The sequence below is a fragment of the Dipteris shenzhenensis genome, chromosome 15 (assembly GCF_047967505.1).
Source record: "Dipteris shenzhenensis isolate YYH24624 ecotype China chromosome 15, Dip_SZ_1.0, whole genome shotgun sequence".
Lineage (NCBI taxonomy): Eukaryota > Viridiplantae > Streptophyta > Polypodiopsida > Gleicheniales > Dipteridaceae > Dipteris > Dipteris shenzhenensis.
Genome location: NC_141610.1, coordinates 16,720,940 through 16,737,262, shown reverse-complemented (window position 1 = coordinate 16,737,262; position 16,323 = coordinate 16,720,940).

The following is a 16,323-nucleotide window of genomic DNA, read 5'->3' as shown; positions in this document are numbered from 1 at the left end:
GGTCCTTGTCCTTATTGTAATTCTTAAAGCATATTGATTTTTTGGCATTTGCGTTTTTTGGAGGCACCTTCGTTCCTGCCATATACACTTACGAATGATGCCAAACAAACATCATGTAAGGATGAATGTCATTGCAAGTACTTTGTGATGATGTCTACGAAAAATATGTCATTGCTCTCAAGGTGCAATTTTTCTAGTTCTCCCCTACGCTTCAATAAGTAAGTCCTTTCATCAAGTGGGCTTGTGTTGATATAAGAGAACTCCCTTGTAGTTGAAGGTAAAGGTAGGGATAAACATAAAGATGCTTTACTGCATGTTGAGAATTGCATTTCCAACTTTGCGAATGAATTCATTGGCCGGTGCGCTCATTTGCATACATTCAACGAATACATTTATGACTGCGTCGATGGTTTCTTTGTCCATTTTTGTCATGTAAGATGTGTAGTATGATGTAGCTCCATGTGGATTTAAGATAAATTGAAGGTCAATGTTTGCTTCCCATAGCTTTGATATTGTTGGATTGAAATTGTTTGGGAAAATGTCCTTTGGTTTGCACTTCAAGAAGATTATACGTTGGCTAATAATTGATCGTAACACGGCTATGCATTGCTCTTCAGTAAGCTTGATTTGTACTAGGAACTCTTCGATGTTTAGCTAAACTGTTGCTTGGTTCTCTAATACTGTGCTTATAATTTTCGCTTGGTATTTATGAGAACCTTCTATGTCTTGCACGTTCAGTACTATAAGCACCGTGGTTTTACACATGGGTGGGTGTGGGAAACCAAAATGACATTTTTTGTTTCTCCTTTTGCAAGTCTTCCTATGCTTATGACATTGGATTTTAGGATTAGGTAGGTGAAGCTTTGCTTTATCTCGCAACAGCAACAAATGTATTTGTTAACAAAGTGCTCTATTTTCTTCATTAGTTGAAGTACCATAGAGATAGGCACGTCTTTAATCCAAAGCAAGCCATGGTCATGTTGGCTTCCATGATTTTGGAATTTTGTAACAAAGAAGAAGTCCATGACCTTCCCTATGATGGAAGAATCTTGTTTTAGTAGGCATTTAGTAGCTTGGAATCTATGAACATAGTATTGTGCCGATGTTATTGGATCATTACGTATCATGTTGTGTGCTTCTATTGGGGGTATTGATAATTTCATGTGTTGTTGCCTCACGTAGTGCTTTCAAGAATTTGATTAAAGGTTCCCATAGTCTTTCTACTGTGCTGAGAAAGTAATTAAAAAAGTTGGTGATCCTAGTTGGTGTATCATTGCAAACAAGTTTTTTTGCAACCTCAATTTATAGTCAGATGATGTTTTCATAGAAGCAAAATCACGGTATCCAAACTTGAGTACTCACATTACTATATAAGTGGATTGGTAAGGCCTACTCTCACAATGCGTGCAATGAATGAGCTTTGCTTACACCACTGTACAAGCAAGAGAAGTTGAAATTACACAACAATTAGAAGAACACTTCCCAATAACAAATGTTGTCAATGATCAGAATGATGAATATCAAACCGATACATTAACACATAGAATCTACACAAGCCAACAAAGTCATTGACTATGAGGACAAAACTATTGTTGTCACTCCTTTAGAAGGATTCTCACCTTTATGCATCTTCAAGGATAAACATTATGAGCAGTTTGCATTTCCTAAGCTTTTCTATGGACACTCACGAACGTACAATATTCCTTCAGAATGTACTTCATACCAACATATTGCACTGTGGGTGCTAACCAACATAGAACATAGATTCGCATTGTCCATAGAGAACCTCTTCTTCAAAGCTATGAAAATATTGGTCCACCAAGTTCTATCATCAACATGGATACGTATGCATAAGATGCAATTGCGTGGGCACATCTTGAATGCAAAATATGCAATATAAAACCTAGACATAGAGCATGTTCTCTTCGACATCTGCAAATATATTGATAATGCTCCCTTTGAGGTCGAATTGCCCATCGAAAGACAGTTCTCTTACTTGTGCAAAAGGAATCCGAATTGATATCAAATGTGCTTCAATATCGTCCAAAGTTTTTGCATGCTTTGTAGGCACTGCAAGGGCCATGTTCTTATGGCAAAACATTGGCACAATGCTCTTTTTGATGTGTCTGAAACAGTTTGAGCACAAGCATTTCTCTTTTGTAGTGACATCACTTTGAATGATACTATTCTATAGCAAGAATGTTATGGTGGATAGCTTTGAAAGAAACGTTAAACTTGAGCAGCATAGCATGTCATGGGGATCTTGTATAGTTTTTAGGTACTTTGTTTGAACAATGTTGCTAGTCCTTTTACACTTATCTGTTTCATTCTTGCCATTTGCTTGTATTGTTTAGTTTGAAATGCAATTGTTATCCAATCCATTTGTTGGTGCAAAGTTTGCCTTCTTCATTCTATATATCTTACGAATAATTGCTTGTATAGTATAGCATGTGTTGTTATGTGTGTTTATGAATTTCATAGCAATTTCCTTGGCACTCACAACAATGAGGTTGCTTTAAAGAATTGAAAAGAGGAGGTTTTCATGTTGCTTATCCCAAGTCAAGTATGCACGTTTACAACAAGCTTCAAACAAAGGTGATATTTGCATAAGTATAGTTGTTTCATCAAGAAAAATCATGTGAAAGCCTATGCTTTGAACATTTTGAACATGGAATGATTTGTATGCATGTGTAGGAGTTCGGCAAATTAGTTTAAATGAACAACCCAAGATTTGCAAAAGGTTAGTTAGACAACTATAAATTAACGAAGATGAAGAAGAGATGTTTTCAACCATCTTTTCAATTTCTTCCACACAACCAAGTTTATTTTGCCAATCAAATGGGTGAGGTGAAATACATTCCAAGGGCATGCACTTGAGTTGAAATTTTGATGGACGCAATCAACAATGATTTGCAACAATGATGAATATGTTTGCATAGGAATTAGCTCAATTAAACTTGTGATAATGTTTGTGTTATGGCGATGCGTTAGGGAAAAACTTTAATTCTTAGAAACATCAAATGACTTTCTTTTTCAAAGGAGATGCCCATTGCTTTTGCACAGAATTTTAGGAAGCAAACATGCAATTTCAATGAAGATAAAGAGGGGAATTTGATCAGAAACTTCAACTTTTCATTTTCAACAAGGCAATACAAATCTTCAATGCATCAAGCATTTCCCTCGAAGCCTATGACATGGCCAAAACTATTTACAATGAAGGTGCCACTACACTTAATGTAGTGGAGCATTGAGCGGACATGAAGGACACTTTCACTATGAAGCTGCAAAAAAGGTGCTTCCAATGAGAGAATGCTATCAACATGAGGGCCCCAGAGCTGAATTGTAACTTCTTCCCCACCTCTTTGGATTATTTTTCTAGTCAAGTTAAGAGTTTGGATAATAGATTGCACGTGGTTGCAACATAGCTGTAGCAGAAAGGTTGCTGAAGACCATGGCTAACACGTGTTCGAACACACATTTCACAAGAGAACTCCACAAGTTGAGAGTTAAGGTTTGTGAATTGGAGAGGGCCACTCACCTACAAAGCGTGTTCAAAAGAATATTAAGAAATTCATAGTTGCAAATCTTTGAAATGACATAGGAATGAAATTTACCATACGATCGTAGCCAAGGTTCGCCAGTTAAAACTTGGGTAACAAATACTTGTGTGAGCTTATCCTTCTTTGGTCCATCTAGAATATTGGCCAAGATTGTAAAATCGAATACACACAAGGGTTTCTCACAAACATGTATGACACATTCTTCAATGTGTACATCACAATGCCCTCTTCATTGTACTCTTCTACAAGCCGTGCTGTGAAGAGTGCTTTGCACTCATTCATAAAAGTGAGCTACAGTTTTCATAAGTTAGCTATTCATTTGAGTGTAGGCTAGTTCAAACCAAGAGAAATTAATTTGCAAAGGCGCTCACCGTTGCTCGATCCTTGTTTCATGGACCATCCGCAATAATGAGTTGATCAATTGCTCCCCCATCCTTGTCAACCTTGATCACAATAAATGATATTGTGCCCATTGCCATGTTGATGTGTTTTAGAGACCTATAGTTTTTCGTGATGAAAGTCACATACTTTGAAAGCTTGTGGTCGTTTAGCAAAGTGATAGTCCCTTCAAATGGCTCCCCTTTGAGTACACTAGTTGTGGCATCAAGATGGAGTGAAAATTGACAAGTTTCCCCTTCACGAGTACCCCTCTTCGCCACCGTAGGTTCTTCACTCCTATAGAAGCAATCTACTTCTAATTTGTCTTTAAATTGCTCAACATAGGAATGGGGGACAACAAATGTGATTGTATCACAATTGTGCTGATCCAATAAAGTCAGCTCTCAACACAATGCGATATTCTGGATCTTTGGCTTCGTATGTCCCATACTTGGCTAAAAGTTTTCCTTCAAAGGCAAACCTATGACTTATGCAATCAGTCAATCGCCATATGTATAGCACTGGAAGTAAGTTGGGATTTTGCAAAGCGTTGTTCTGAGCGGGGACTATTGCTTTCGAGTTTGCATGTTCATTATCCAATGGTAAAATTTTCACAACATCATCATTTGGCAATGAAAGATCATCTAGTGAATTTTTAAGTGATGTTGAAGACACTTTGCTTGCTACAAAATGCTGTAATCGTTAATAGGAATAATGCCTAACATTGTGCTTAAAATTGTTCTTAACTTCTATTGTAACGTTTAATTATTTGTGACTCTATCACTTAAAATTAATTTAGACCCTTTAACGTGTGCGCAAAAACCAATTCGCTTGATTTGCAGCATAGGCCCTTCAACAATTTCGCAAAAATAAATTCACTTAGATCTATAGCAAACGAATTCCTCCAAAGCAGAAAAGAGATCGTCAGGCATTCGAATACTTAAAACCAATCAAGTTCTCGAGTGAATCGTGCTGTGTTTTCGCTGCAATAACACATTTTTAGTGTATATTCATTCGCCTGCAAGAACGGTATCCTAGTCTATGAGCTAATATGCACAATTCACTTGATTCTACAGAGCATCGTATTACATAACAGCGCGCATGGTTTCAGAGAGTCTGTACTTCCACCAAACGTTACTTGCATGCAAACACAAAACAAACGCAAAATAGACTAAAAATCCACAGGTACAGCGAAAGGACGCTCACCTTCAGCATATGCAGCTTTTGCAGCTGCTTGAAACGATTTGTACAAAGACTTCTTTGTGGATTTATTTAGCGTAGATTGTTTGAGCAGGTACGAATCTTTTGGAGGCTTTCCTTGACTGGTTGCCAACAGAGGACGACAAGGAGAAAACACCCAGGCTCTCCAGATAAAGAGGTTTGGATGAAGTAGCGAATAGAGGACTAGAGGGAGAGGCGTGAGGAAATGGAGGCTCTACATTCATAGGCTTGCCCGAACTCGCAGAATCCGCAACAAACAAACGTGCGCGCCATCAACTATTATGAATAGAAGAAATAGCGCCCGATTTGCATGAGTGCCTGCATGCAACACCTAATAGGTAGTCTGCTTCTTCTTGTCCGACTAATGAAACTTTACACATTTGGACATTTGCCGCATGCCTTGCAAGCTAATCGAACATCTACTTGGCCATCAAGTTTCTTTCCTTCATAACTAACTTGCTCTTTCTTTCAATTCAGCTCCTTTACAAAACTTTCTTGGGGTGTTTTTGGGTTTGCTCGTTGCTACTTGTTGTGCAATGTTCTACTTTGAGCTTTTGTTGTTGCAAGCTTTGCACAAGTGATTCAACTGGAACTGACACCTGCACATCTCAAGATGACAAAACCTTCACCACTAGAGGGACACACCCTCTACAACAAGCTCTCACTCATCAACCTTGCAAATACACTTTTAAAGGGACCTTTCAATTAAGAAATTTTCAAAAATGAGACAGTAAAGGAAGGGAAATGCACATTGTTATTCACATAGAATTTGAACACTCCTCTCCCACATCTAGCACACTGTCAGTGAACCTAAGTGCTGACACAAAAAACAAGATCTATACCTTTCACATAAGGGCTTATAGAAGATCTCTACTTAGTCACTCTCACCTACTAGGTTAAACCATACAGCTTTGATACCATGTTTAAGTGCACAAATACTGATCATACATAGTGATGAGTAGAAAGACACCATCCTATTGGCTGTACAAAATATATTAAAATACCACAACTGAAAAACGAAGTGATGAAGACGAAGGAGAAGATGAAGGTTAAAAGGAGACTTTACCTTTCCGAAAGGTGGTGTTCCGTTTCTATCGCATGTGAAAACTCTTCCTTGTCAGCCATACTAACAAATCAAAATTCGACAAACAAAAAAATCTGAATTCCACAGACGACAAACAAGATTGCTATGCATTTATTTATTGCAGAAAACCATGCGATACAGCTGCAATTCGCCGCCGTCAAGCGAATCTTCTTCATGAATGCACAAATCCAATCAAAAGAAGTAGAGTCCAATATGCCATCAATTTCATAGCAAAATTCCACACACAACAGCGCTAACGAATGTGCTTAAAGGAAGCGCTGTTGCAAAGAAGAGATTTTAAGAACAATTAAACCTAAGCAGGCCAGCTAATCAACCAACCAACCAAGAAATGCCACGTGGCCATTGGGAAAAAATCGAAAACAAAATATTTTACATTTCCAGGAATACAAACCTTGCCTATACCCTTTCCACAGGGCAAGCCAAAAACACAGAGAAGGGTGAGAGTAAAAGCACAGGAGCGGACGAGCCTGGGTGTCAGAGAAAAGATTCCATTGTCGACCCGTGTATACCTAACATATGGGAGCTGCCATTACAGAACTCATATACATTGCTGGCAATAATTTGAATCAACGGAGACAATTACGAACATGTCGATCGAAAAGAGTCAACTTGGTAAGCATCAGCATCACTAATATTTCTCCATCCAACAGCAGAGACCACCATCAAGATAGAGCCCACAAACACCTTCATGAGACAACATAGAGTAAGTTTATACCTGGGAAGTCGCCGCACATGAATAGAGGCCTGGAACGTAAGTGTGAGTGCCAAAAAATGCCAAAGAAGTCTGAGCACTACATAGGAGGTGGCCAAGAATGAGCAAGAAAGATAAGGGTTGAGGTGGGTCGGGGCAAGGAGATTCTCATCAAATTCAATGGACGAGGGTGTGACCTTCCCACCAAGATATACCACTACCCTTTGCCAACATATCTCCACGAGGACATCATTATGCCAAGCCTTATCTTAGTAACACACCCTTATTACTTTTAAGTTTACTAATTAGTACTCACCACATGGTAAAACTTCATCAATAAGTATTCAAATATAAACTAAAAAGCATAAATGTGACCATAGTTAATCCAGAGCTAACATTATTCACAAGCAAATTTACTTATATATACATAATTATAAAAGGAAAAAATAAATGAACAATTTAACTATATGTCAATATTTTTTTTGTAAAGGAAAAAAATAAGACAATTTAACTATATGTCTATAATTCTAAAAGATAAAATAAGACAATGTAACTATATGCCTATAATTTTAAAAGGAAAAAATTATAATGGATAATTTAACTAAATCTCTATAATTATAAAGGAAAAAATACGAGCATAATTAAACTATATTTCTATAATTATATTTAAAGGGAAAAAATAAAGAGACAATTTAACTATATGCTAATTATTATAAAAGGAAAGAATTAATTTATATGTATATAGTTATAAAGGAACAAATTAAATACCAAAGGATCTTGAACCACAAGACTATTAAACTAGAAGGAAATAGAAGGCCAAAGTAATTATTGCCACTAGTGTTCAAAGGGACAATCCTAACAATTCCAAAGAATATATAAATAAAATCTCCTTGCAATAATCTTAGTGATAGCACTCCTTCAGGTATGTTCATCTAGTAAAATCATTCATCAATCAAAGTGATGGCAGCTTGTATAACACATAAAATGTATCCATCAATGTAAGTGTGAGCATTAGTTACAAACCAAATAAAAGAATGTGTGTTATGTAAGTGTCGATTGGTAAAGTGCAAACCAGGCATAATAGTGTGTGTGTGTGTGTGTGTGATTTTAAAAAATAATACCTTTTAACAACACGACACACGAAGCTCTACTAAGGGTGGATAAAACATTGTATTAATATATGAGTATACTTAAAGTAAAAATTGCTAAAAAACCGTGGAATCTATCAGGTAGTCCAGGCCCCGAGGTCAGGGTCCACTTACATGCCACCATCTAAACCAACCAATTGTTAGAACAATGAAGTTGAATTTGAGTAGATAGGTAAGGCCTGTATCCCCTGGCTTGTTATCACTTTATCAAAGAACATGAACAAACCTCTCAAAATTCTCAAAGATATTTTTAAATTAATGAAAATTATCATAACTCACAAAACCTAGATGAAATATCACTAATGATAACTTAAACACAAAATGTGGCATAATAACTAGTTTTGCATATGTGCATATGTATGTGCCAATTTAAAAGGGGGATAATCCACACCCAATTGTGACAACATCTTTTTTTTTTTTAATCCTTAGGGGATAATCTACACTCATTAGACATCTTCTCATTTTCAGATAAAACTAATCAAATAGGGTATTCCAAATCCTTGATTAAATTCAAAAGCAAATCATAAATGGTAATAAAATGATATAAAAAAGTAAGATGACTATAAACCAATTAAAACAAATCCTTAGTGAAAAATTGCTTATCTAAGTATATGGTAAAAGCCTCCTAAGAAAAGAATGACTAAAAAAAATGAACTCCTATTCTAAGAAAGCAAAGAGGATTAACTAGGCCAATAGACGGTACAAAAGTTAGAATAAACCATAACATAGGAGGCTTAGATCTAATAAGAGATCGTAAAAAGAGACCATCTAATAAGTATCATTCAAAAATGTGAAAAGAACAAGAGACAATCTAAAAAGAGACCAACTAGAAAGCACAAACCTAAAAACCCATTAATAGAACCAGAGACAATCTAATTAAAGAGTATAGAGGTAATAAACTAAAAATTACATTAAAATGCTTACAAGAATTAAAAGAGAAGAAGGTAACCTTTATATATATATATATAAGGCAATCGAGAAAAGAAATAGAGAAATAAATAGAGAAAAGTCAATACTTTAAAGGGTGTGAGAAGTATAAAAGGTAAATATCTAACTATAAAAAATGAAATCAAGCTTAACAAGCAATAAAGTGGAACATTAGTAAAATAGAACAATGATAAAAAAGAACTACAAAGAACAATCAAGCCAACTAAATATAAATAAACCAATAATAAAAGAGATAAAACCACACAAATTAAATGAGACAAGCAACATGGAAAATTTGGTTGAGAAAGCATGAAAGAGTGAATGAGGGAGGTCAATCTCACCCTCTTTTTTAACAAAATTACAAGGGTTACATAGTACATAAAGAAAAATAAATAAAGAAACTTGAAACTCACCAAAGAGCATAAATAAAAAAATAAAGGGAAGAACCAAAGACCAAACAAATGTCTATATACTTAGAAGACTATTTAACCAAATAAGAAAAACCCATTAAAAAGGGAACTAGATCTGGGCAGGTAGTTGTATTGACTAAGAATATGCTTTATTTGAATTTTGTTATCTTAGTATCTAACCACACATTTTGGTTTTAGAAAATTGAATCAATACATACCAATTTGGATTCAACACATAGCACTTTACACTCTACACATAGTTTTTGCATTTAGCGCATGACCACACATTTATGTGGGGGAAGAGTTAACACACTTCCTCACCAAAATTATAAGACTAAGGAATGAGCCCTTTTTTGGGTTTATTTCAGTTTACATGTGGCACAATGTACTTTTAGTTTTGCACATAGCATTTTGAATTGGCATATAGCACTTTGCATTTGGCTTATAGTACTTTGCATTTAGTACATACCCACACATTTGTGTAGGGGGAGAGTTGGAACACTTCCTCTCCAAAAATTATAAGACCAAGGAACGTGCCATTCCTTGGGTTCATATCAATTTGTATCTAAGCACATAGCAATTTGTATATAGCACATAGCAATTTTCATATAGAACATAGAAATTTGAGTTTAGCACTTAGCATTTTGCATTTGGTACATACTTGTCGAATACTTCTACAAAATTCATATTCTTATTCATTTCAATTTGCATCTGGCACAAAGCACTTTTAATTTTGCACATAGCATTTTGAATCTGGCATGTAGAGCACTTTGTATTTGGCTTATAGTATTTTGCATTTAGTACATAATCGCACATTTGTGTGGGGGGAGAGTTGGCACACTTCCTCTCCAAAAATTATAAGACCAAGAAACGTGCCCTTCCTTGGGTTCATATCGATTTGTATCTAGCACATAGCAATTTGAGTTTAGCACATAGCAACTTGCATTTGGTACATAGCACTTTGTGCTTGTTGGATACTTCTGTAGAATTAGTCTTCTTATTCATTTCAATTTGAATTTGCCACAAAGCACTTTTAATTTTGGACATAGCATTTTGAATCTGACATATAGCACTTTGCATTTGGCTTATATACTATGCATTTAGGACATAACCACACATTTGTGTGGGGAGAGAGTTGACAAACTTCCTCTCCAAAATTTTTAAGACCAAGGAACATGCATTTCCTTGAATTCATATCAATTTGTATCTAGCACATAGCAATTTGAGTCATTTAGCACATAATTTGACATTTGTGTGGGGGGAAAGTCGGTATAATTCCTCTCCAAAAATTATAAGACCAAGGAAAATGCCCTTCCTTGGGTTCATTTCAATTTACATTTGGCACAAAGTAATTTGAATTTTGCACATCTAGTTTGAGTTTGGCACATAGTACTTTGCATTTAGGACATCACCCCACATGTTTGGGGAACTTCCTCTCCAAAAATTATACAACCAAGGAAAGTTCCCTTTCTTGGGCCCATAGCACTTTAAATTGATTTTGCATTTAGCATATAGCAATTTTAATTTGGTACCTAGAACTGCATTTTGTAATGTTGCTTTACATTTAATACGTACCACTTGTAGTGTGGGAGGAGAATTGGCATGCATATCTTTATGCATCACTAGCGTAAACAAGCTAGTTTCATGGCTTCCATTAAAGGCCATTCACCTATAAAATTTTGTAGTAATTCTTTAAGACATTCATACAAAGAGCTAGAGCATCTGATGCATAAAAGGAATGCAAATTAATTGTTTTGCCTCCCTACACATTGGAGTAAGGAGAGCAAAAATACATTTAAAACCTTCGTTTGGTCTAATTTTGTTGCATTTTGAGGTTTAGGCTCCCTGAGATCATGAGGGCCTTTAGAAGTAGGGAAAGTCAAGAAAAGAACACACAAGGAACTAGAGAGAGCATATGAAGTTGTGTAATGCACATGTTCTATTGCCATAGCATGTAACAACAAAGGGATATGCCAATGAAACAAAAGTGGCAAATTGATTCAATCAACCTCGAACAGAGGAGGATTGAATGGGAAGATTACCAACCAAGAAACTTGTTTTTAAGGCAGAAATCCACATCATTCTAGCAACTCTCTTTGAAGACACGATTCACACCTCTTGTCCTAAGAATCGAGTAGCCAAAGTGTAGGAAATATGTACAACTCACTTAACCAATGAAGATTTTGAGCATAATAATCCATTGTGATTTTAAAATAGAAGAATATGAATAAAATTGAAGTGTTTGATGTAACTAACGCTTCTTACCAATAACACTTGGTACATAATGTAATTTATATGAGTGCAAATTGAATTGCACATGCATGCATGCATGTGTGGGTATGCTACATAGACATCACGCTCAACATTTGGAGACATACCATCATGATTGATAGTTTGACTATCTCATCCTCCATATGAAAGGATAGGACCATTCCATGAAAGGCTCCCAACTCGAGCCGAGTGACCTCCCATCCATCACACCTACATTTGCCAGATAATTGCATTTTTATTGTTAATTTGAGGCAAGATAATAAAGAGAAAATGAGAAAAAGCTACAATTGTTAGTCGTACTTTGAAACAGAATACCACCTTATATATTGAGAACTATGGAAAACAAGAATGGCACCTAGTTACCCTTACAAGCATCCCATATTTGCATTTATATTGAGAACTATGGAAAACAAGAATGGAACCTGGTTCCCCTTACAAGCATCCCATATTTGAACTTTGACATGTTGAATCCCACTATAATATGTTTTCCATCTGTTGTCTGCATCAATTGGTTGATTGCATTGGACTTTGCATCCCAAAGGTACAATGTTATCCCTAAAGTAATTGCAAAACATTCTTGCAACTCTTGTCAAGAAGATTCAAGTAGTAGTTATCCACCAGTACGGGGGAATCAATAATCATTTTTGGTAAATGCAAAGCTCAAAAACAAACATTTGACTTGAGATGAAGAATGAACAAGAAAAGACAATTATCCAAAATAAACCTGGTTGCAAACTTGATGGGATAAACTTACTCTCCAGGCACTTTGTTGAGCACCAATGTTCGAGAGAATCGTCAACAGTTTCCTGTGTATGATTCATATAACCCACTCTGTGATAATTTTTTGCCAATAAACCTTCTGCATTTCAAGTAAGTGGGCCAGGAGTGGGCCTCAAGCCTTGCAAGGACTATGCTTTGTTCAAAGCCTTTCTTATCATGAGCAGGCTCTACAAAATTAGCTTTCAAAAAGCCAATAATGCCTCTTCAGTGAATGAAGAAATTTGGGGTGTACATGGACATGATCCATTGCACTTTCCATGGATTTTTGCCAAGCTTGGTCGATTTCATAGTCGCTTGCTTTCCAAAATTGCCTCGAAACTCTGGTTGTACTTCTGCTAGGGACAAAATTTGCTAAGGGTGATGGCCCCGACACTTTACATGGAGCAATCTGAAGAGAGAAACTTCCATGGGGCTCCATAGGTTCCAGAAAATCAATTGGAAGATCTAGACTTTTTGATTCTTGTGGTTGATCGACAATTCTTTTCTGAAGGAAATTGTTTCTTCTATTGCCTGAATTGATTGTCCCATTGAGATCCATCTGCTACATCCTAGGCCTCTTTGGCCAAGAAGCAACCAAACTGTTTCCATTTGTGCTATGCAAGACGTAAAAAAGATTCGATCATTTGGATTGTGGTGCCCTTTACAACTGGGAACATCACTTCTTCGCTACCATCTCTGTTATTGAAGATCTTGTTGCCACTATTGTCGCTACTAGTCTCTACAACATGTTGGGGTAAAGGCCATGTGGCCAGTCCCATGAGCATAGTATACTATGCTTCCCCTATATATACTATGCATACCTATTCTTTCGTGTCTCTTGGCACCCCCACATTGTGTGCTCTCCTCTCCTTCTTGTTGCCCTTTGCTATCCCCGATCCCCTTCAAACTGGTATCAGAGCTCTGGGAAGCTTGGTGATAGCCCGATGACCTTGAGTAGCTTGGTGGTAGACCGGAGCCACTCAGTGGAGTAAGGAGTTATGTTTCCTGGAGAGTTTGAGAGAGAGGTGAAGAGTGAGAGACCCTTGAGCTACTTGCAGCTATGGAAAAGAAATCTCTAGTGTGTTGAGGGAGAACCCTGGTCGTGGTTGAGGATAAGAGAGACGAATCTCTGGCTTGTCCTCCCTTCTACAGGCAGTTTTTGGTCACGACGTCGAAATTTTGCAAACAAATACTCTATTCTACTCAATTTCGATGCTCTGAGAAATTTCAAGTCCTTTGGACCTGGGTCTACCATTTTTTGGCCGAATTCGATCGTTTACAACCCCAAATTGCTGTTTCAAAATTCTCAGACATTCATTTTTTACTGGACAGCAATTTTTGAGACCTTGAGTGGGTTGGTCAAGCATAGGTCTAGGGGGGTTGGTAAATAAACTGCCATGTGGCAAGTTTGTATGTTTGGTGTATCTCTTTTTCTGTTAGTAATTTGGACTCATGGTCAACACAAGACTTGGAGATTTTTGGATTTTCTACAAGTTTGCCTTCTGTAATAAGTCCATCCGACATTCCGTTTGGGAGATATTCACTGGCGAAACCTGCTCATAAAATTTGCAGACATTTTGTGTGACAGTCACTTTTCTTGACAGGCACTTTTGGAGCTGCCATATCTTCTCATCCTTGGAGAATTTGGCTCAGCTCACTTCTGGGAAGTTGGAGTATTCCCAACTTGCTACAAGTTTGTTGTTCCTTGCTTTGCCATTCGACCACTACTTTGTGAGATATAGCGCTCTTTTGGCATGTCATTTGGCATTTTTTCACAATTCGGTGAAGGACCAAGTAAGAGGCTATTTCTTGCACTTGTCTCTACCTTATTTTGTTTTTTGCATTTGTTGCAATATTTTCTTCTTGGCATGGCCCACTGGATGTGGTGGTAGAACTTGCCATTTGGTAGAGTGGTGGTAGGTTTGGTGCAGGACACAAATTTGACACAACGTAAAGTACAAACTTGAGCATGGTTTTTTGAGGCATTTTGGATGCCATATGCAGTGAATTTTTGGGCAACAGTTGCAATTGGTAAATGCTACATTTTGGATGCCATATGCAGTGAATTTTTGGGCAACAGTTGCAATTAGTAAATGCTACATTTTGGATGCCATATGCAGTGAATTTTTGGGCAACAGTTTGGATGTCATATGCCATGTTGGGTCAATGCAATTGTATGCAAGGATTCTTCACTTGTTGCTGAAGGTTTTGGCACTGGTTTAAGTGTGGGCGCTTGTTGTACAGGCTGTGCACTTGTAGTGCATTTCACTCTTTGGTGGCATTGATTGCTTGCAAGGAGCTAAGCGTTTGAGCATCATTATTGTCTTGTTGTTGTGGCTTGGACATTATGGCAGATTCGTCATCTATGATGAACATTAAAAAGCTAGAGGGAACTAGCAACTTTGATGTGTGGCAGACACAATGCATGAACATACTGTATCTCAAGGACCAATATGTTCCCATTCAAGAGCAAGGGAGGAAGCCTACGTCTATGACAGATGCTGAATGGTGGAGGCTAAACACACTTGCTAAAGCCACTATTATGTTGACATGTTGCGATGACATTGTTATGAGCATTCGGAATGAGAACACTGCATGGGATGCATGGCAAAGATTAGGGACATTGTATGCACAGCAAAGCGCTTCTAGCAAAGTTTTTTGGTTGAAGAAGCTTGTGCAATTGCAAATGAGAGAAGGGCAATCTGTATTGACTCATTTGAATGAGTTTAATAAGACTTTTATTCATGTTATTCAGCATGGGCTGAATTTGGATGATGAGGCTAAGTCATCATTGCTCTTGGTCAATTTGCCTCCCAATTGGGATACATTTGTCACAGCCACTAGCAACTCTCATCATTTGCAGGTCTATGCTGATGTAGAGGGTGACATCATGCAGGAGGACATGAATAGGCAGAATAGAGCAGGTTCCAAAGCCTCTAGTGCTATGAATGTCAGAGGTAGACAACAGGACAGAGATAAAGACAAAAGAGGCAAGTCTAGAAGCAAATCTAGATCTAAAAAGGACATTGTGTGCTTTACTGTGAGAAAAAAGGGCATTATAAGAGTCAATGTCATAAGCTATAGGCTGAATGCTGGCACGCAACTTGAGGCAGCTCCGAGATGCTAGCACATAGCTCGAGACAGCTCTGAAATGCTGGAAAATCTGAGAAATGACTGGCGCGCACCCTGAGGCACCCCATACTGCAATGAATGTACTGAAATTCTGACAAACTGGACAGAAGTACGGAAATTCTGACATATGTACAGATTTTCGTACAATTTCTGACAGGTGTATGAATTTTCATACAATTTCTGACGCATGTACGGGGCTTTTTTTTATAGGTTTGATATTTCGTAATGCTGTAAATGCTCACGTGTGGTCGTTTTTTGCTGCAGCAGGCTGGAAAATGCACCAAAAAGCAGTTCCCTTCGTGAGACTTGCTCCAAAGCGTGGTCTTCTCGCAAAAAAACGAGGTTTCAAAGTGGAGTCAAAGGATAAGAAAGAGGACGATGACAAAAACAAGGACAAAGGGAAGGGCAAAGTTGAAGCAAATGCTCTTTCATATGCTTCTCCAGGTTCTCATGATAGAGGTGTGACACGCCAAGGTGGTGTTACCATTGAGGAGATTGATAACATAGTGGATGAGTATGTAGCAGAACAGGAGATACTTTATATGTCTTCTCATGATGACCAGCACTTGCTAGCTAGCATGGGCACTGCTATGCATACTTGGCTCATTGACTCGGGAGCTTCATTTCATGTCACTCCACATCGTGAGTGGTTCACAACATACATGGTAGGTGACATGGGACCGGTTTTTCTTGGAGATGATCATGAGCTACGTATTGCAGG